Source organism: Lissotriton vulgaris, chromosome 7 (genome assembly GCF_964263255.1).
Source record: "Lissotriton vulgaris chromosome 7, aLisVul1.2, whole genome shotgun sequence".
NCBI lineage: Eukaryota > Metazoa > Chordata > Amphibia > Caudata > Salamandridae > Lissotriton > Lissotriton vulgaris.
In genome coordinates this window covers 929,854,391-929,877,792 of record NC_141695.1, presented here as the reverse complement: position 1 = coordinate 929,877,792, position 23,402 = coordinate 929,854,391, and the positions used below count along the sequence as shown (strand labels likewise).

Here is a 23,402-nt window from a genome sequence, read left to right as displayed (position 1 = left end):
TGCACCTAAGCGTATTTGTCATTATCAAACCCGGAGCAAAAGAATGAAGGGCAGAAAAGGGAGTGCAAAGAAGGAACAGAAAGAATGTGAAACGTGGTGGAGGGTAGAAGAAAGATACGGAAACAGGCACTGGGAGGAAGGAGAATTCAGACAGGAAAGCACCGATGGAGGGAAGCAAGCCTAACAAGCTCTTGGCATTGCTGTGGGGAGGGGCGGAGCGGGAGCACAATGGCGGGGGAGCAGCAGCCTTTGATGTGCAAGCGAGTTTGAGAAGTGAGGCGCGCGCTGGCGAAGTGTCACGGTTGATTACCAGCAGCCTTTGATGTGTGACCGAGTTTGAGAAGTGAGGCGCGTGCTGGTGAAGCGTCACGGTTGATTACCTCACATGCATTGGGGACAATCCTCGCTGGTTTAAAGAGTTGTTTTGCCTACAATACTCTTGAAGAACAAAGCATGCGCGTTGGTTCTACGAGACCTAAAAATATATCTGGGAGGGTTCTTATTGAAAAAGGTGTGAGGTGTGGCTTGATTTCCCAGTATATCCTTGCTGGAGGTTTTAAAGGGAAAGGACAAATGCACGATATCTCAAGTGTATGGTTGTTTGAGTAAGACTGCCTCGAAAAATATATCATCAAGGGGCAGGAGAGGCTATATCTGGATAACCCCCGTTTTTTTTAATCCTTGGAATTAGGTCGTACAATGCTCGGATCGTCTAGTTTCCAAACCGAGCATAATAAAACGATTTTTGATTTATATTTTACTCCTTCTAAAGTAGCTGAATGGGGGTGTTGCTGGGATACTGTCCTCGGTGTCAGGAGCTAAGAGCAGATTAGGTTCATATGTTCTGTTCTTGCCCTGGTTTTAATGCACTTAGATCGGGTACTGCACTATTTTTAGGGGAGACCCTTAATTTAAATGTTTCCCTTACCCAACAGAGTAAGCTGCTGGGGATACGTGAGTGGATATCAAGGACCACGGCCCAGCTAATATTTTTGGCAATGGCAGTCTGCAGGTTCTGCCAGCATGGACGGATCCCCCATCTCCATCATCCCAGCAATGGCAGGGGTGCTTTCTATATATTTATAACCTGGAAGTTGCAGTCTATGAGCACAAGGGAAAGAAAGCAAATCAAAAAGGTGTGAAAATGTGGAGGGCCCTCTCGGACGGGAATTGTTGAAGGCTGCTAGGACATGGTATGGATTTAACACTATTTATTGTTAATTACTGTCAACTTTATATATGATTAACTTAGATTAGTGTTGGAGGTGTATTGTTTCTCGAGGGATTTATTGTTAATTATTATATATGTATAGAACTGTCACCTGGGGTGTGATTAAAATTAAAAAAGGGTTAAAACCAAAAATAAATAAATAAAAAAAGAGACCAGGGCACTCCTAATCAGGCCCTATGAGGGAACATATACTATTGCAAAACTATTAGTCAACAGAGCCTAAGGCCCTAATTACGAGCTTGGGTTACATTCAGGTCCCTGAGGAAAATTCCAAGTTATGTGTTAATTATAGCACACTCCCATTGTTTTGCCCTGACTTATTCCAGCAGGCTATATTTGTTTACATTTATTTGGAAAAAAAGGCAATACAGAAGGTGAAAAATGCAGAATTGAGGGATTTAAATACCAATTTTGATGATATGCCTCATCTTAAGGTTTAAATCTTGGAATAGGAGACACTTACTACACCTATAAAAAATCTGAACTTGTGGAAATGGTATTTTCCGGGTGTGGTTAATACCCCACCCTATTCTGCTCAAGTTGCAACAGGGCCTAAGTAGTCAGGAAAAGCCACTATATACTGCAAGTGTTAGCCTAAAAAAGGTTTTTATCTTTGAGAGCATGTTGTATTTTTCAGCTTCATACAATCAGTAGGTAAAGTGCCCAATGGCCATGGCCTACAGGAAGGAAGGAAACGACCTTTGGGTGAATTGGCCGATGGGATACACTCTCCCTGGTGTTACAACACAAAATCAAACTTGGGGTAGTCCTTGCCTGCCTCAAACTCCTATCCCACATGGATGCCCAGTCAATAGTTAATAAAAGAAAAAATAATCTTTTTCTATTTTTAGTAGGGCTCTGCGCCCTCTAGTAGTGGCATGCTTCTTCATCAGTGGGGGTTTAGGATATATAATGGTCCTATGATGGTCATTTTAGAGTCATAGGACCATTATATCCTAAACCCCTACCGAGATACGTTTAATCCCTACCCACCGAGACCACTAATAAAGGGAATCCAAGGACTGTCTGAGGTATTTTTTATTTTTTCTACATACCCCGGTCATTAGAATATCACAAGTGCTCTCTGGAATACGGTTGAGCCCATCCTTGTTTTTAGGGGCCACAATAAGACCAGATGATGAAGCATGACACTATTAAAGAGGGGAAGGGTTTTACTAAATAAAGAAAAATATTCTCTTGTCTTTATTAACTACTGACTGGGTTAGGCAAGGGATGCCCCATGTTTGATTTTGTATTTTTTAAGCCTGCCCTAGATATAGACTTACCCACCTCATCATTCTAATGTAATAAAAAAAACAATAATAAAAAATACAGGCATGTATACATATTTTCAGTGATTTGAGTTAGCTCTCTTAATCCTCTGGTGTGTTCCTATCAATCACATGTTCCTTCTTCCCAAAATAGAATGCAGAAAGGAGTAAAAGTTCAGCTGTCTTCAGTCACTGACTCTATTGCATTGTGAGTGAATGGATTTTTTGTGAACACAAGGGCATCTCTGCTTATAAAGTAGTGCACTTCAGTGCCAGGGGCCCAATACCTCACTTTGCTAATGCTTTTTGCTAGACATTCTTTGTCAATTTTTAGTCATCCATATTTGTTTACTGTATGCCTTTAGGTTACAGTAATTCAAAGACAAAAGTGTATTTTCTGATTACACTAACAACATGTACATCAAAACTAAAAAAGCCTTTTTTATGCCTGTTGTAATTACACCTTTCTCATAGGCAGCATCAGTACTGTTCTATTTAAATAGTATGAAGTGGTTATTTTTTTAATATAAAATAGTTATTGGAAGCATACGACCTGCATGTTTGGGTGGCAGCATGTTTTCTTATTTTTATCTTCTTTTTGCGGGATAATCTTGCAATAAAAAAATAATATTAAATGCCCACTGCAAATAACCATTGCAAGTATTTGCAATGGCCAGACCTTTTGGCTTTGCCAATGTTCGTTTTAAGTTGCCTAGAAGTGTCTTATATAACATCCTCCTAACATAAGAAGCAGGCATCAATACACAGTACATGAGCAATGTCCTAAATAAAGTAGTTGTGATTAGTCTTAAACAGACTGCCGAATGCTCATCTTAAATGTGTCTTCATAAGTGCCAGCCAAAACACCACAAACCTGGGACTAACATAACCACAGAAATGTTATCATGACCACTTCTTAATATTTACACAGACACATGGATATTGATGGATATAAAGGACCTCAGGCTCGCCTAATCTTCACTCCCAGCTGCCATGCAGTTATTGCATCATGGCATAGTGGTTTGTTTTATTCCTCAGCATCCCTGCTGCCCCTGGAGACTTCAACACTACAGCTGCTGTTTGAGGAATTGGGTGCACAGATGTCCCTTCACAAGCCATCATCTTCCTGCTTATAGAACTAAAGTGAAAACCTCTGTCGCACACTATTCCATCTGGGGACTTATAATGGCATCTACTAGACTAGACAGCTTTTCCATGAGTGCAGCATCAGCAGCTATCCTTGCACTTCTAACAACAATCCCTCCCTCGCCATCATGGTGCTTCTCCTTGTGAACGTATTCACTTTACTTTTAGGCACCCCCAAACCATCCAATGACCTGTTCATGCCCCAGAACACCCTCTCCCTTCGAAGTCTCCACACAGCTCATCTACCATCTGGGATTCTTTAGCCACAAATGTGCAGCCTTCAGAGTTCATTTAACAATGCACGATCATGGCGAGCAGCCATCATTTCAGCCCTGCCCAGGGAGGCACTTTTCATGGTGTTCAGGTCTCATCCACGTGCACTAACTAAGCTCCCGACAGGTAGTGTGCTGGGAGTGAAGCAGCTGCCAGGTGGAACCCTAACCAGCACAGGGGGATAAGTATCTTATGTCACACCTGTCAATTCTGCGAGCAGTGAGACTCTGCTTAAACAAAGCTGAGCTATTATCAGACAAGAAGCTTTCAACCCCCCTTAAAATAAACACAGATAGCCACACCCGCATTTGCTCGTCCTAGATCATAGAGTGTGTCATAATATTTAGATTGGAGTCGAGTGGAGTGGTTGTCTGTCAGGTGTACTTCCTTCAGATACACCACAATCTTCTTGTAAATGGAAAATGCAATCTTTATTTAATGCCTAATCGAGGGTCAGTTTTTTTTCATGCAGTCTCAGTCAGATGACTGAGAAGCAAAGAGGCACAGAGACATAACCCTGGGATTTGTTCACAATCGCTCAACATGAGTGTGTAGAGGTGGCGAGGGGTGGGGAGCCAATATGAAATAGTTAATAATGTAATCAATGTTCTGCAGAATTGCTGCATTTATTCATTAGGGCTGGTAGGCTCGGTGCCCTGGCAAGTGAGTTTCCTGGTCAGTCATCTGCAGGCAGAACAGGAAAGTTAGCAGTGATAAGGAATTGTGGACGTCTTTCAATCTCTTGGTTTATACAAAGTGAGTTGGCGCCGGCGGTAGTCTCAGTTATCTGATGTGAATGTTCACCTCCAGCTAACTAATCCCCAAGTCACGTGACCACATATGCACAGAGTATGCCCTGCCCTTTCTTTACTTGACCAGACCATTCGTGCTTCACTGTCCCGTTCACCATTCTCCAACCATTCACCCAGACCCTTCGGTCTTTTGTATTTAACATAATAACGAATCTAGTTTTATTTGTTTTTAGTTCCACTGCTACTTTGTGGAAAAATAATTCAACGGTCAGGTGGGAAAGTGACATAAAAGCTGCCTGAGCTATCTGCTACATTTTAACCAGCAGACAATCCTGCCAACATGAATTTATGAAGTAGATTTTTTGGAGAGAGAGTGAACTGTGGAAGCAAGCACAAATGTATTAAATATATAGACAGCCATCTGTATGTCGATATGTAGTTTTAAAAACAAAGGTTTTAACAACTCCTTTCCTAAAAAATATATATTTTTTTGGGATGTTCATTCATTGAGGGCGTTGAAAGGATCGTTTTCATTAGCCAACATTATATCATAAACATGTAATTCCCTGAACTCAGCGATGACCAGCAGATGCAGTAAAGACTCAGACATGTTCTGCAAGCAGGAAAAGCATTACTTAAGCTGGAGGGTTGTGCAAACTGGCCAACGTGTGAAGGCTCTCTTCTCTTTTACGCTCAAATCTTGTTCATTAGGTAAATCTCGTTAGCAAAATGACACCATATAATTACAAAATAGGTATCAATTTGAAGTGCAACTGTGAACGTGTTATCGTTTCTCAAAACAGAATGTACAAGGAATGCCCAATAATTTGGAATTCCCACCCCAACACATTACTCCTTCTTAACCTAATCACATATCAGTCAACATTCACCAAATATCAACCACTCGCCATTCATTCTTGATTCACAATCTTTTTGCCTTTCTTTCACTATTTATCATCCATCTACAATTTACCATCCATTAAATACTCACAATTCACAATCCAGTCACCGTTAACCATTCATTCACAATTTACAACCAATTTACCCTGCACACATCATCCATCCACAATCCAGTCACCATTTATCCATTTACTGCCCATCATCCATTCTACATCTACCACACATTCAGTCCTCATCAATTCACCATCCACAGTTTACATATGCATAGTCCACACATTTATCACCGCAAGCATTTCTACAGCCATTTTACACAACACCCAGGGAGACCCTCTGATGGCCCATCCAAAACTGGACACAATTTAGTATAGGTGGCCTTAAGAACTGGGACCAAAACATGACATGTGGCACTCGAACTGGAAAAAATACTACAGATCTGGCCAGGTAAAACCAACAAGTATCAAACATGCTTGGACACGGTGGGGCAGAGGTGGCCCTTAAAGGAAGGAGCAATATTTAAGATGAATCATCAACAAAGGTACACAATACTGCAGACAGGCTCATCCCCAGGGAAACAGCAGATGTTAGGAAAGAGCAGCAGATGTTCCCACAGTACCAAACCCAAAGCCAGCCCTGCAGCACCAAAGCAGGCCCTGCACATTGTGGCACAGTGGGGCGCCGCCTAAAGCAGTGACCACGACTACAACAGTTCCTCAACAAACATAACTCTACTTGTTAATATGCTCATTGTCTTATCACAACAAAAATATGCTATGATAAGTGTTGGAAAGTGGGTTATTGGTAGGGGCAAATGTAGGTCTGCCACTGGCAATAAGGCCACTAACACATGATAGGACTCAGCATAGGTCTTAGAAAATTATTCCTTTGCTCAACCCTTGGTAACTTGGCTGCGAGCAGACAGGCTTAACTTCAAAGACAGGTATGTAAAGCATTCAAAAACATCATTTCAGTAAATAATTAAGACACAACACGAAATAAAAATCCAACACCTATTTATAAACATAGGTAATATTTTTATCTTTTAAATGACACCAAAACAAAAATAATCCACTATTGGAAACCAGAGATATGAATTTTTAAAAAGTAGTCACTTTCTAGTGCTTAGAAACCAACAGCGCCCCTTTAAGTCATTTCGTTTTCTCTGTCAGGGACACAACTTTATAAATTGTTCGGAAGAATTCTCACCACTGTAGTGGGCCGCCTTCTTCAGCAAGCGGGGTCCAGTTAGAACACCTTCCTGGCGTTCTGCTTGCGGGTCCCAAAGTATTCAACACACAATCCAAGGTCCTGGAATCTCCAAGAGGGTCCTTGAAAGTGTGAAACTTCAATTCCGCAATCCACTTGAACAAAACCCTTACAAATCCACTGGTACTCCAGGCTTTGAATTCTTTGTGGGGCTGTCCAGGTGAGCTCTGTTAACCTGTAGCTTGCAGGGAGTTCCACTCTTGAGTCCTTTGGCAGCAAGGTAATCCACAGGGCTGTAGTTTCAGATGGTGCAGCCTTCATAGTTCAGGCCTTAGAGTTCCTTGCACAGCAAAATCATCAGCAGGGCACTTCTTGCTTCATTCAGTTTTAAGCAGGAGATCTAGAGGGCTCTGCCCCTCTCAGATACATATTCAAAATTCTCTGGGTCAAGCACCAGGTCACTGCTGACCAATGAGAGCAGGGCATCTCCTCATAGTTATGACCACATCCTGTGGAGTGTGGCATTAGTTTGTTCCAGAGTGCATCATTCTTCCAAATCCATAATGGCTGATTTTCCAGCAAGGAGGTAAGAGCTGGCTAAACACACCCCCTGGGATGTCTTATTTCCATGGACTCTTCCCCTACCATCTGCACATACCTTCCTTAAGCCTAGCCCTGACTCTGGGTCAAGACTGTTAATAGGACTGAAACCCAGGCCTCCCCTTTGCCTTTGAAGAGCATAGTTTAAGACGCCACCTCCTGGCATGGCATTTCTATAGACCAGCACACTGCCCTCCCAGCAACCTGGCTAATCCACTTAACTCTGACCAATCAGGGCAGATCACTGAAAGGCTGAATTTCGCCTTACAAACAAGAAAGTCTCATAACTTATTGTATGTACACTTTAGGAGAAATTCAACAATATAATATTGTTGGATTTACTACTACCATTCTGGGAAGTCTTTGAATGGTCCGGCTAGTCCTCTCCTATCAATATTCATTAATCAATCACTTCCTACCATGTTAACCTATGGGCCAAGGGGTTTGCAAAGGGGAAAATTACCTGGGCCACTTTTCAAGAACCAGGGCTTATAAAACCATATTTAATAAGTATTTCCCTAATTTCTACAGGACCCCCACCCCCTGTGCAACTAGGAGAGACTTCAGGGGTTCTGAATCTGCAGAAATATTTCAGATCATCCTTACCCAATTCTTCTAGCATCAAAGTCGAATTTGAGCAGCTCTTTAATACAATGTGGGGAGTGAAATGTAAAATTTCACTTTACCCAGGCATATAAAAACTCATTTTATAAGGGCGCTCCTTATAGATAACTGACCCCCCATCCCTGGGATACCTAGGGTCCCTAATATGCAAAAACATGGTAGGTTTTTCATTTTTAAGGACCCCTACCCCCAAAGTCGAGTTTGGGCACAATTTAATATTTAAAAGCTGTCCTGGCCACCAGGGATGCTTTTAAACTGACCTCAGGCTTCAGCACTGCACACATGCTAGTGCAGAAAATCTGCTGGCCTCTACACTGCCATGCCCCAGGATACTGGAGACTTCTAGGTTGTTTCAATCCCCTGCCCTATTACATACTAAGGGTTTATGGGGTAGGTCATGCCAATTACAGGGGTCCCCCACCATACCATAGTGTACCCTAGTGTATGTTGGGTGTCTTAACTGTATTCTAATGTGTTCCTTTTAGCTTGGCTCTGGCACTGGGCCTGGTTAAACAGAGCCCAAGGTCAGTCAGAGTCAGTTAACACCAGTTCCAGTCAGCAAAAAATTGGGGGGTGCCCAGGGCACAGGATGACTTTGCAACAAAAGGATATACATTCCAGTAATAATCTCCATTATTTGGTATGTACTGTTTAAGGAACATCATAAGTAAATAAACTAGCATCAAGAGAAATTTACAAATGCACTTTTTCTTCCTATTTGCACATTACGGCTTTATAAAGATTTACCGTCTAGGCTGCTATGGTAAATTATTAGAAATCTAAATTGCGAAGATTCTTTGCATAATGGTAGATATCCTGTTTGCACAATGGAAGATGCAGATGTACTTTTAAAGATTGTTTGTACAATGGAACTATTGCTTACTTCACGTTTGCATTTTAATATGCAAATGTCCCATCTAGGTTTTAATGGATTTTATAGCTGAATTGAACAATGATTTATCAATGTAATTAAATGTTAAAGCATAAATACGAATGAAACCATAAATTGCTATGGATATTAGTGTGGCTATTTTAATTAGATGTTTATAAATGGTTTTATTGCTCTGGTATGGCCTGCAACTGCCAATTTGTACTCTTATACAGGTGTTTATCATCCATAGGAATGTACAGTCCTGTTATCAAGATGTTTTAATTGCAATGATTTGTGTTAATCAAGCAATAAATAATTAATTCAAACAGTAATAATCTCCAAGCACAGCCTTCTGAAATAGACCCTGAAAAGAGAAGCCGAAGATGAATGTGAAATCAGGGAAATTCCGAGCGAGAGGACCAAGCCCTTCGCACAGAGAAAGGAATCGAGGCCTGAATGAAAGAGGCTCCCGGACCAGACACCGAAGCAGAGATGAGAAGACCTCAGAGCAAGAAGGGAACTTTGGACCGGACCGGACAAAGCCTGACATGTGTAGCGGCCCTGCATACAAGAATTGCAGCCATTAAAGTAAATGCTTGAAAGATCTGATGCCTTGAACAGAGAACTTAGGCCAGCAAAGTAAAGGTTTGATTTGTCAGCAATAACCTTAAAGAATAACAACAAACTCAGCAAACGTCAGACACCCTTCTACCGAGGGACCAGCAGGACTTCTGCTTGAGAATCAGACACCGAGATCCTGTGGGCGCTTTTGACAACTTGAGCAACTGCCAGGCATGCATACCTGTTGGTCACTGTCCTAAAACATGAATAAACACCAGTCCAACTGCACCATTTTCGAAATTCTGGAGCTGCGGTTGCTTGGAGCACTAATTTCAAAATGAAGAGAGCCCTTATTTACCACAGCCCGCGACTGCAACAACGGCTTGTTTCTTTCCCCAGCCATGGACTACGAAGTCTCAAAAATGATGCAAAAACCAGCCTGGTCACGCGGGCCTCTGAAAACTGGTGAGTGTAATATATCTGTTCGGTTGCGTAATCTGCAGAGGGTGTCATTTCATCTCCATCCACGGTGTACACCTGTGTGAAGCAACTAGTGATTTTCGAGAAGGGAAGTCCTGAAACCAGTCCACAATATCCAAATGCTACGGTTTTGTTTTTTTAATGTGAGTCAAAGGAGAAATGTTTTTATCTGCCTTTTAAACAGCTGCAGGTTATCTGGATTTACAGCATGGCTAGGTAGAGAGATATGAAAGCCTTTCCTCTTGCCAATACCCTGTTTATTAAAGCAGAACTAGAGCGTTTAGGTCTGTGGCTTTTGTGGGGTTGGACCAAAGTTAACCATTTGCCAGACTGCATCAGACAAGTGGCTGTAGCACCGCCCATAAGGCATTTCAGAGGTACCAACCAGTCTTTCCTGAAAGTCTCAACGCTTCTCTCGAGAGTGGTCCACACCGCCGCCTGAATGAAGCACGGCACTGTAAAAAGTATATTTCGAGGTCATCATCTCATCCACATAAAAAAGCTTTCTTTCAAAGTGCAAACTTCAGAAGCTGTACATTTCGTAGCTGAAGCACTAATCTTGGTAACACACTAACATTTTAATTGGAAACCTGAATTGACAACCAATGGGAATGCACCGTCGACATGGGTTCACTAATGCACCAACTTCATAGGCCGGTTATGGTCTCCAATAGCCACTCCGGAGGGTCGGAGGACTAAGACATCCAGTCCAGACCTTATAGTCATAGGTTCGAGTCCCAGCAGGTCCACTGGTCTGTACATCCTTCCAAGGTTGATGAGACGAATACAACCGAGGTGGATAACAATGAACAACCGTTATCTGTCAACAGCGCTCATAGACCCTTTTTGGTGAAACGAGTACTACCGAGTTGGGTAACAAAGAACCCCATTGTAGGTGAACGCTGCGTTCTACAGAAACACAAGATATGATGTTACAATCTCCCTGTGAGGCTCCCCTAAGCCTCTGCCCTTCACGCTAGATTCGTCAGCCATTTGGGCCAGGATCCCAAATACCGAAGAATATTTCTCCTGGACCTACAATAGAAGCAATTGTACTAAAAATAAGCAACTGTTTTACTAACATTTTATATGCGAATATTTCCAAGTGCTGATATTTTTTGTAATTTTTGTAACCTCTTTGTGTGTTTGGAATGCTGAGGATTTTGCTGCTGTTCTCAGCATTTTTCCACCTTGAACTCGTACATTTTGTTTCCGGTCTCAGAAAGTAAGGACAACAAACAACGATTCTTTGAAGACGAGCAGGCAGTTTTGAATGAATGCCTCTTCATTAGACCAAAACAAATTTCCAGGGGCCAGCCTTCAGTAACACGTTGGGCCCAATTCACAAATTTGTAATTATTACGGGACAAAATAGTAAGTACGGGGTATAATGCAAATTGCGATACACAAAATAAGGCACTGAAAATTGTTTAAGTGGGTAAAGTGCTGCTTACAACTGTAAAATAAGTCCATCATGTGGGTGGACATCTCCAGAGGGAATGCGTGTGTTCCGAGGGAAGAAGGTAATGCAAATACAAAGTTGTAACTTTGTGGGTTCACTACTAGCTAACAGTCGCAATGCTCACCCAGACCTATCAGAATTCAAAACATATGCCTACAGCATGCAGAGGAAAGTGGTACAGAAAATTTCGGAAGAAGGGACGCCTTTACGTGGAAAATTATTCCTCACATTAAGCATAAAAGTAAAAAAAAAGTCCTGTTCCCATGCAAAAATAAAACACTCCGTGTATTTATTTAAATGTGGCATTGTACCCCACCCCTTCCCTATATACTTTAACTTCCTTCAATTGACAACCTGCTTCGTTCCATCTCGATGAGACAGCTTGTCTTGCTTGAGGAGCAAGGTATGATTCTTGTGTTTTATTTAAAGCATGCAATGCTATATTTGTATGTACTCACCTTAAAAGTGCTTAGCTTCAGTGAGCCAAAGCTTTTGGTGCAGGGGTGAGTTCTCCTCTTCCCGCTCACGTTCTGGTCTCTGGAGCGAGAAGGCCGCTATCAGAACCCTTCTTCTGTGGGGTAAGCCCAGATTCTCTTGAAGCTCTTGTCAGAGCGCGTGCAGGGGGACAAAGGTACGCATGAGGGCTGCTATGATCTGTTTCTTGATTCCGAGAGAGGACGAGATTGGATTTCTATAACCGCCCCTATAGATAGGAACTGTTCCTATTGTGCTGTAAGAAATTCAAATGAAGACACCATGGAGCCTCAGAAGAACACTCAGAGGGGCACCTATTTGGAAGTGGCACCTGCGGATGCGGTCCAAAAGACTGCTTATATTTCTAGAGAAGATCCTGAGGCAACGCTGGTGGGGGTTGTGTCAACGGCACTGAATGAACTGGCTGCTAAAAAGCTACTAACAGAAGCTACCATGATGATCAAGGCTCGCTTCCTAACGACAAACGTGCAAGGTGCGCAATTTCGTGGCATGCTTAAGAGCACAAGAGAGACATTGTGAGCTTGAATCAATTCACCAAGTTACACATGAAAGATTTCAAGCACAATATTGTGCGCAACCAAGAGGAGAGCTGCCATTCCATGATAGATAGAAAAATGTACAGTTAAAAGTATTGAAAGACATTGATAAGTTTAATTTCCTGAGATTTTTTAATAAAAGACATTCAGAGAAATTTGAAGATGAATTTCCACAAAATCCAAAAGTGAATTCTGTACTACCCAACACGGCATCTCCTTCTTTAGCCTCATAAGAAGTATTATTATTAGACGCTGTGAACAAAAACAATGTAAAGTTCTCTAAGCATTCTACACTCCATCCAAATTTGCCATTAGTACACGATCTTATGCAGCATATACGATGCAAGCCTTACTGAAAGATGTCCTGGCTCTTTACCACTGTTTCAGGAAGGAGCTGATCCCCTTTCTATTTTAGGAAATATGGAATTGCTAGCCAAATTCCTGTCTGATACAACCTTTGATTCTCTCTGGTCATCTGTTACATCTATTGGGGCTTCAATAGCAGTAAGAAGTTCTTTGTCGATAGAGCTGTGGTGGGAGCTAGAAGAAAGTAAAAAGAGCTTTAATTCACCTCCAGCCATTTTTGGGTGCAAATCCCTTTGCTCCGTAATTAAATGAAGCAGAAGAATAGGAGATGGATGCCCTAGCAATTTCCTAGCCAACAGAACTTCTATATGTATTTCCTCCCGCTCCCCCTTTTCCCAAGGAGCTTCAGAATATTCAGGAGGTAAGGGTCACAGGGAATCCGATGCCTCCTTTCTGGTCACCTCTTCTGTGGTTTCCAGCTCTGATGCAGCTAACAGTGCAGCAATATTTCACCTCCCGCTGCAAGCATCACCACTTAACTTTCCGTAGTTAACTCAGGAAAGTGTGGAACACCTTAACCTCACAGTGTGAAAGTTAAGAGGATTGGTCATTAGAAATGAGTTGTTCCAGAGAAGTACCCGTCTGCATTCAAGAATCCAAAAATGTTCTACTCTCACTCATGCACTAAACACTGAAAAACAATCAAACTGTGGTGTGAGAATCAAAGTTAGTGGCACCATTTATGAACCACTTCAAGATATAGAGTTCTTAAGAGAAAGTTTTCATACGGGCCTTGCCCCTTCCACTCTAATAGTTCAATGGGCAGCCATCAAAGAGTTCATGGAATTCTGGGGAAACATTTTAAAATTTGATCAGAGGCTTTCAGGTTAGTGAAAGGTTTTCGGCCAAGGAAAGCAGTAGTTCACAATCCTCTTCCTCCTTGCAAAATTCTTATTGTGTTATGTTACAAGCTCCTGTTTTTAAGTCAATAGAGAAGGCTTCTTTCGCACAATTAACAACTATGGTTGTTTTTCTAGTGGAGGTAACATCAGCAAGAAGACTAGGAGAACTACATTGGTGATTACTTTTCCTTAGTTGATATTTTACTTCTGAATCCTAAATTTAAACCAAAAGTCCAATCTCAGTTTTATTTGTCACAAGAAGTAATTATGCATATTTCCAATCAATTCGAGCTCTAACATTCCATTAGAATTGGATGTAAGAACAGCAATCTTGTTTTTTTCGGACAGGACAAAAACTGTGGAAATTCAAGCTCATACTTTTATCACATGGGCCATCCAATAAGCCATTGTTTTCCTAGTTTTGCCACCAGAATCTTTAAATTCTCTCTCTCTCTTTTTCTCTCTATAGCGAGAGAGACCATTCAGCATCCAGCACGATGTGACGCAACTGTCTCTGACTGCACGTCAAAGAAAATCAGAGGTGATGTTGTGGAACTGTGGGCAGTGTTTAAGTACAGCAACAAGAGAGTCTTTAGTATGAGCACTGACCAGACCAATCATGGATTTTCTAGGGTGGTGCTGACATATTTTGAAGTAATCAATAACCTTGGTTGTGGAAGGAATCCTAAGTTACTAGAGCTTCCCTGGTTTAAAGAGAAAATAATTTGAATCCCCAATTTCCACAACATTCAAACAGTCGGTACACATACAGATGTTTTAACCATGCTGATGTATTTGATGTATGAAGACATGCCCCAAGGGGTAACCAAGTAACTCTGATATGTACAAAAATGCACACACGAAATTACAACACACAATATTAAGGCATAAACTCCTTAACTATCCTGTAAGACTCAAAGATGGATGCTCGTTGTCATGCTATCGTAGCACCAACGCATAACTATAATTGAAAAATGATCACCAGCAAATGAAAAGGGACGTCTGAAGCCACTTTTCACAACATCCCTTTGCTACTAAATCAGGGAACATCACAAACACTCCTTCAGGATTCACTGCACTGGTTTTACGTCCATGGAACTTGGAGTAGGCCCACAGACACTGTGAGAAGCTGGGTTCAGTAGGAAAGCATACGGAGGAACCAGTGAACTGCTAACTACTAAGACTGGTTCTGCATCATTGTCGAGTTTCAACTCCATAGCCCTTAAGCCATTCATCAGGGAGTGGACATATCCCTCCCATTTACCGGCATTTATTAAAAACAACAAAAAGCGATGCATGCAATTGCTTGCGCCATTGTCATGTCATCGTATGGCAGATCCGTAGTGTGAGGAGGTCAGAGGACAAGCACAGACTGTGCAAACCGTATGGAGCAAAGATCTTGAAACACGTGTGAAGGCAGTGCAAGGAGTTTGAGGTTCATGGACAGACAGTCTTAGAGGTGCACCTGGGCTATGGGGAACTTTATCCTTCAAATGTGCTAAGCAGCTCGTCTTTTACAGGCAAAGCAAACGATATATGCTTTGAAGTGTAGTAGCTCTGTGCCTTGGGACAAACAAGGGACTGCAACATACGTTTTATGTAGGGCACTAGGCTAGAATAGTTATTCAGTAGGAGACAGGATGTTGCTTGCATCCTGTAAAGAGAAAACCTTGTACTCGAGATCAAATAGGTCAAGGTCCAAGCAGGAAGAAAAGCACTGAACGGAAAGCGGTACCCGGAAGCACAGAGACACAAACATGCCTTGCCTGAGAGGATTGTGCAGTAACTAAGGAAAAGGACTCGGAGAATATCTGCTTTGTTTTTTTAAAGTTGTGTTTTGAGTAGCACAACTCTTATGTTTGAGGGTGCTTTATAGACAACAGTAAATAAAGCTCACATTTTGTATGCCTACTTCCTTTTTTAGAACTTCGAAAATGTAATGTATGTAATGTAATGTATAGGCATTTATATAGCGCACTACTTACCCGGAGGGTCCCAAGGCGCTTTGACCGCTGCGAAACCCTTCCTGGCTTCCCTGAGAGATGGTCCCTTAATGGGAATCTCCAGGGTGAGACCAGGCATCCCCGGCAGTCTGGTGGGGCTGTTAGTGAAGATGAGGCAAGCTAATGCCCAGAGTTGCCGAGTGTGATCGCTGATCAGAGTGGGCACCGAGGCGAGAGAATTATCGAGTCCGCTGACCCTGGTCCAGAAACCTGCCGCACCGGGAATCGAACCCTGGTCCCGGGCCGTCCTCTGCTCTCGGGTCTGCCGCCTCTAACCAGTGAGCCACACTACTTCAAAATGAATTCACATATGCTAGTTAGAACAAACAATATATAAAAACTTACTCGTGTTGGTAATAAAAAGGCTGAATATGGATGAAAAGGCATGAGAGAATACGAGTAAGCTAGTGTCTACCGTACTCTGCAGTATAAAAACGAATTCTTAGAGCAGTGGTCTTCAAACCTATTATTGCTGCACCCCCCCTTCAAAAAAGAAAATAATCTTTCCCACCCCCAATGTATTTACAATTACTCTGCTGATATTTAAAGATTGCACTCAAGATCTGTAACTCCTTTTTACACACATTCCCAGTCAGGATATAAATGACAAAAGTTGTTAGTGATTGCCCATTACAAGGCGGCTTACTGCCACTCAGGTTTTTAACACTTACAACAAAGCCTGAAGCTGGTGCCCCACCCGAGACCACTTAAGAGTCCCCCCAGCTTGAAGAGCTCTGTCTTAACAAGCAGCCGTCAACAAGCAGCTGGCCGCCTTCCTCGAGACGAATGGATCCCTAGACCCCTCGCAGTCGGGCTTCCGGGCCAACCACAGCACCGAGACCGCCCTCATCGCTGCCACCGATGACATTCGAGCCCTGATGGACAATGGAGAAACAGCGGCCCTCATCCTCCTTGACCTCTCCGCGGCCTTCGACACCGTCTGCCACCGCACCCTAGTGCAGCGCCTCAGCAACGTCGGAATCCAGGAGAAGGCACTAGAATGGATCGTCTCCTTCCTCGACGGTAGGACACAGAGAGTCCGCCTACCACCGTACAAATCAGAGTCCACCGAACTCATCTGCGGCGTACCCCAAGGTTCCTCGCTGAGCCCGACCCTCTTCAACGTCTACATGAGCCCCCTCGCTGCCATCGCACGCCAACACAACCTTAACATCATCTCCTACGCCGACGACACCCAGCTGACCCTCTCCCTGACCAACGACCCCGCCGCCGCCAGAGCCAACCTTCACGAAGGTATGAAAGAGGTAGCCGAGTGGATGTCGACCAGCCGCCTAAAGCTGAACTCGGACAAGACGGAAGTCCTCATCCTGGGATCCTCGCCCTCCGCCTGGGACGACTCCTGGTGGCCCCCCGCCCTGGGCACCGCACCCAAACCGACAGACCACGCACGCAACCTGGGCTTCATCCTGGACTCCTCCCTCTCCATGACCAGGCAAGTCAACGCCATCTCCTCGTCGTGCTTCAACATCCTGCGCATGCTACGGAAGATCTTCCGGTGGATCCCCACCGAGACCAGGAAGACGGTCACCCAGGCCCTCGTCACCAGCCGACTGGACTACGGCAACGCCCTCTACGCCGGAACCACCGCCAAGCTCCAGAAGAGACTCCAGCGGATCCAGAACGCCTCAGCCAGACTCATCCTCGACGTCCCACGACACAGCCACATCTCCAAACACCTGAGAGACCTGCACTGGCTCCCGGTCAACAAGAGAATCACCTTCCGTCTCCTCACCCACGCTCACAAAGCCCTTCACGACCAAGGCCCGAGCTACCTCAACAACCGCATCAACTTCTACGCTCCCAAACGACACCTCCGATCAGCCAAGCACGCCCTCGCCGCCGTCCCCCGCATCCGAAGAGCGACGACAGGAGGAAGGTCCTTCTCCTACCTGGCCGCCAAGACATGGAACTCCCTCCCGACCAACCTGCGCCTGACCCAAGACCACCTCGCCTTCAGGAAGAAGCTCAAGACCTGGCTGTTCGAGCAGTAGCAGCACCCCCCCCCCCCCCCCCAGCGCCTTGAGACCCTCCGGGTAAGTAGTGCGCTCTACAAATGCCTATGATTGATTGATTGATTGATTGATAATCCGAAACCTTGGTAAACAGACCCAACTCATCATTGCTTACTGAATGCAACCTAAGGAAGAACATAATGCTTAATTCAGAATCATATCTACACTCAGACAAAAAAAGACACAAATCAACATCTACGAACAAGTGACTAAATACAAACTGCCTACTATGCAGAGCTCAGGGGCAAACCGTTTGGAAAATGGGAATGGACACCATATTACACAATATATGAAAACAGGTGGAATGTATGGGCCAATGCATGGAAGCACGATTAGTTATGGAATATTGTTTTGGAATATTGTTATGGAACATTGTGTATGAGACACCAGATTTGTGGCTCTATCAAAGGACCCCTAATGACCCTAAGGATGTAGTTCTAAAGATGAGGCAATGTGTACAATTTGGCATAGGTCATTGAGATGAGAGTAGCACTGAGGGGACACAATGCGTCAGGCCTTTCTGAACGAAGCACTACGGATGCAGTTAAGATAAGGCCCTTGTCTGAGGGTCACTATAAATGAGGCACATAGGAAAGATGAGACTGCTGATGGGCCGCAAGCTACAGGTCACGGTAAACCTTGGCTGCTTGCAGTCTACAGATGGGACATGAGTCTTACCCCTTCCTTCAGTCCTCCTCCACTCACTGAGGCCTTTGTAATTTCCTGTGGTCTCATATCCTTAAATCATCTCAGAGAATCTGTCACATTTTTAGGTCTCACCTGCCAGGCGATGCAAGCTGCCTGATTGGAAAACACCTATAGTGAACTTACAATGGGCTTAAAGCCCGCCTGTTGCCTTTCATTGGTTTCCTTTATTGTCACTCATTTGCTTCCTTCCTATTTGTTAGTTTGTTGGGACTGCCTCCTCTTTTTGCATTTGCCCCTCCCGTGGACCATAGCCTCTTTACCATGCTTTTGAGTGGCTGACTTTCGCCTTTCCACTGCTCACTATTAGGGAACAACTCTTTTTCTGTTAGTTTAGCACTCCATGAAAGTGCATGGGTTTTCTTGATTTCCTGCCCATCCTCCTTTCATCCCAGCAGCTGCAGTGTCTTTGCTTCCTTATCATTTCATGGGATAAGCACTCCATTCTCCTCCCTTCTCATTTCAACTGCAGCAGGATAAATGTTTATCCTTAACCAGAATTTCTGTTGTTTATCTGGAGCTCAAACTACGGAGCTTATGTTCACTTTAGCTGCAAACATTTTATTTTATACATAACAACTTTACCTTGCTGCTTCATCTTTTTTCTGTCTGCAAAAGGTTTTACCGTGAACACACATCGACCCATGTTGACAAGTTTCTTATCAGCAGACGCTGAATACTTTGCTCTTAAGCAGTATTTCAGCGCCTTGCCTCGCTGCACTTTCACCGTTATATTTTCCTTCCAAACCAGATAGCAAGCAATGGCACTTTATCATTTCAAATACTTTCATGTCAGCGAAACTCTCACTTGATTCTGATTTGCAATTACATTATTTCTGCTCTACCTAATTATATTTGAAGCAGTCTATTTCCGTGTCAACTGTCCTGTCCTACACTTAATGTTTTACCGTAAACATTACAACGTTGCTCCTGCTGACTTCAATCACCTCAGGCAGCCGCAGAATAACCGTTATAGTTTAGTATATCTTAAATATATTGGCTCTGAATGTGCGGCCGATATTTTCTCCTGATCATAAGTACTCTGCCCCTCCTCCCTTTTATCTCATCTGTAGGCAGACTAAATATTTATGCTGGTCCAGAAAAGGTTGGCCGAAGTATATGCACTGCCTAACTTCACTTATGAAGTAAGATTCATTGCTGATTTAAGTCTTAACATTTTCCTCCCCCGTGGATGCATAGCTTACTGCCTATTGACTATGCGTTGTCTCTCACTGCTTTTAATCACTTCATGGCAGCGCATGGGGAAAGATGATACTACATTATTTTTTAATGCAGTTTCTACATAACTACCCAATAAGATGGCAAGTATGACATCCACAAAGGCACATAAATACTGGCGTGCAGAAACACATAAAAATAATTAAGATAAGCATTCTGAAATGCGCATAATCAATAAAATCTTCAAACAAAGATCACTTCCTGCCAGACACCCGAATTAACGTATAGATTCTTAGACATATGCACACATCCACACTGGATCACGCACAATTCTTCAGGGCCTCACATGTCCAGAAATACTGTAAAGCACTACAAAGTCCCAACATTGCACAACAACCCACATACACCACAAGGTATTCATATACCAGACACCAGGTACATGTTTTAAAGCATTTGCTCATGTAACAGGACTTTGTAAGCCGTGCTCTCTCTAAAGTAAGAACAGTCTTCAATATTATTCCTTCATTTACTAACTATTGCCTTCACAAAAACTACAGATGCTCACATCAGCTTTTTCATCTGCTCCCCACCACCCTTTTCTTCTGTCTGATCCCCAGTCCTCTTCCTCCTTATTCTCCCTGTGTGAGGTGATTCCTCTACTGCTGGTCGGCCCCCCACTTTTCCCGCTTCATTGCTCACCTTCACTTATGCTCCTAAACCATCTCCTGCTCTCCATTCATTTATTTATTTTGAAGGTTTTATATGGCACGAACATGATCCTTGCGGGTATCAGAGCGCTTTACAAGGGAAGAAAGGTGAACTAAAGAACTCTGTTTGCCATAATTATGTCTTGCTATACAAACATCTGTTATGAGGGTTAGATACATTGTTCATGTGAGTTTACTCCATGACACCAGTTCTAGTGTTTCTCGCTCATTGCTCTCCCTTATACTTTTTGACACTCCCATTCCCTGCTCACAAGTTCACTTGTGCTCCACTGAGACCCTAAGCTGTTGCACAGCACTCTCCTCTGAACATTCGCTAACAATTCTCTAGCAAGACGTTTTTCATGAGTCTTCCATTTCCTTATAGGCTACCTTATTTTAAGGTTGCTAAATAAAAAAAAATACATTTTTGTTGATATATTTCATATACCGGTAGCATACCACTGCTTCCTTATTTGATTTAACACCAAGCAAAGGTTTAGGAGAAAAAAATAATAATATTTATTCAAATGGGAAAAGCAAAATATCAACGTTTTTTGAAAAGTTACCTTTTTTACATGTGAAATAATGTACTCCTTTGTGAATAAATATAAATAGATGTATTATATGGGATAAAGCTCCTCTTACAGCAGATGAGTTCCATGATCATATAGAAGAATGAGACCAAAGGCCAACTTCCTTTATAAAAGCTATGGAACTCTGAGGTGAATTGCAATATCCAAATCATGTACAGTAGGGGGTACTTAATTTCTTATAATAGTTGGTCCAACCATCACCTATCCCACAAACCCCTGGAGCATGGTGAGAGCATGCTTGCTACATGAGCAATAAATATAGAATCTTTGGTGCAAGGTTAAACACATCTTAAAATATGTTCTATATTTGCTGCAAAAAAAGATATTAGAAGCAGTTTAATAAAAGTGTTTTCCTTTTGTTTTTAAAGTGTGTAGTAAAAACATGTAAAAAACATGCAGAAAGACTCAAACTTTTCTAGAATTATCCAAGGAGTGCAAAAAAATAAACGGGTTGCCTTAATATCTCCTTTCTTTTGCCAATGTACAGCTAGAAAAAACACAGAAGCCATGTTTATTTTTTCCTTCTTTAACCAGCTGCTTTATTTATGCTCCATGACCAGACCTGCCTTTCCCAAAACTGCTGGCTCTGGTAGCAGGTATCAGGGGCGGTTCTAGGCTCATAGTGGTCCTGGGCAGGGAGCGTATTTATGGGGCCCCGGAAGAGGGGGTCCGGGCGGGGCAGATCGCGGAGGCCAGTGAAGAGGGGGGGAGTCAGGGTGTTTGGAAGTGGAACAGAGCCGGGTCTGCCAAATCCCTGCCAGGGGCCGCCACGTAAATATGTATCCATCCTCAGAGGATTATTATATTAAGGATATATAGTGGCGCGGTGGCCCCTGGGCTTTGGTGGCCCTCTTGCACATGCCTAAGGCCGCCCCTGCAGGTATTGTGACATCTGAACACAACTGTAATAAATTATTACAGTTAAGTTTTGACATTTTATTATAATAAGGCGAATAGTTATAATCGTCGATTGGGTGATGCACCCAATAGCCGATTATAAATAAATTAGAGACAGGTTTTTTTCTACAGGGATTGCATAATCTCATGTAAAATAATACAATTAGCACATTTTGCAGCCGGTATTAGTATCAAGACAGCAAATTGTACATTTAAGAAAATGTACAACGCTCAGTTAGAAGTAAAATTTAACACATGTTTAAAAAAGTATCTAATTGTACATCGCACAATGTTGAAAACACCCACTAACAGACATTTAAACATTCATCTCTGAAATAATAGTCACGGTGACAACCACGCACTCACTCAATCAGTGCACAGCTATTTACACAATTAAATCGCTATTTCACAATGTTAACACATTTACATAATAATCCACTGATAAAATTAAACAGTTCAAAAATAAAATGGCAGCTGCCCAGAATACGCTATTTAAGCAAACAGTCCACAAAAATATACAATAATCGCAGCGCACACTTATTAAAAGTGAGGCGTAATGGCTTAGCCAATGCTTGTTACTCGCTGAGATCATCACATCGTTCTCTGGGCCCTCAATCCACCGTAGGGAAGCAAGGTGTCTGCAATGGGATCCCTACATCCCGGGTGGGACCCTCACCACAGGTGTGTGGGGCCTATATATTTATATAAGTATATGGTCTCCAGTACACCTTACGGATCCCTCGGTTCTCGCTGAGACCCTCACAACGTTTCCTGGGGTCCTCTTATCTTCACTGTGCATTCATATTATCCCTGGGAGGCCACATCCTGCAGGGGTTTTCACAACATCATTACGGGCTCCATGTCATCTATGCTCTTTGAAGTTGTCTGACACAGGCTGGCGCTTTCCTGGGGGCTACTATTTTCTCAGCATCTGTATGGCCGCACATCCTCCAATGAACCCTCACATCCGTCCCGTGGTCCAGACATCCCGATTCTCACTAAGGACCTCACAAACTCCCGTTACCCGGTCTATCTCCCTCCCTGTGGTCCTCACGTGGTGGTGGGACCCTCACACCATCAGCTCGTACACCCCAGGAGGAAACCCCTTACCTTGCCAGTGCGCTCCGCTCCGTCCGGTTCTTAAGTAGCGCCCAGGGCTGGACTGGAAGCGCTCACCGCAGCCCGACCCGGGCCTGAGAGGATTGCTGCAAACACAAGCGGGCGGGGCGAGGTGGGGCAGCGGAGAGTCGCTGTTCCCACAGCCCAGAAGTCGCAACCACGCCTACCCCGAGTCTACCCCGCCTATATGTAACTAGGCCCAGCCTACGCCAAGCCTCACCTGGTTCTGGGCAGCCTTCATGTGTGAACTCCCGACCTGTCCAGATTGTATGCACGCTGTAAGGCTCTACTCACCCCCCATCCCTCCTAACCTGAATGGGCCGTCACTAAGCCCCGCCCTCTTACGCCCAGCCCAAGTTAGACACCGCCTATCCTGGCTTTGCCTGACCTACCCTAGGCATGCACCCATTCAGGCCCTTCCCACGCCCTGCAGTACGGCTGCCTCCCCTCCTATTCCAGTGCTGCGCTTCGGTTCAGGTCCGTCTTTCGGAACCGACTGCTGCTAGTAGAACCTTTATGTTTAAACGCGATTTTTCTATACGTCTCTTGTGTT

General features: G+C 43.5%; 1 protein-coding gene across 3 annotated transcripts in view; it reads right to left on the bottom strand.

The window, feature by feature from the left end:
- Positions 1 to 23,188, bottom strand: part of ARAP3 (ArfGAP with RhoGAP domain, ankyrin repeat and PH domain 3) — a 541,910-nt gene extending 518,722 nt beyond the window's left edge. For all 3 annotated transcript variants that reach the window (XM_086931355.1, XM_086931357.1, XM_086931356.1), the window contains exon 1: positions 22,841 to 23,188. The gene's annotated coding sequence lies outside the window, so the exon portion shown is untranslated. The remainder of the gene's footprint in view (positions 1 to 22,840) is intronic.
- Positions 23,189 to 23,402: the final 214 nt, after the last annotated feature.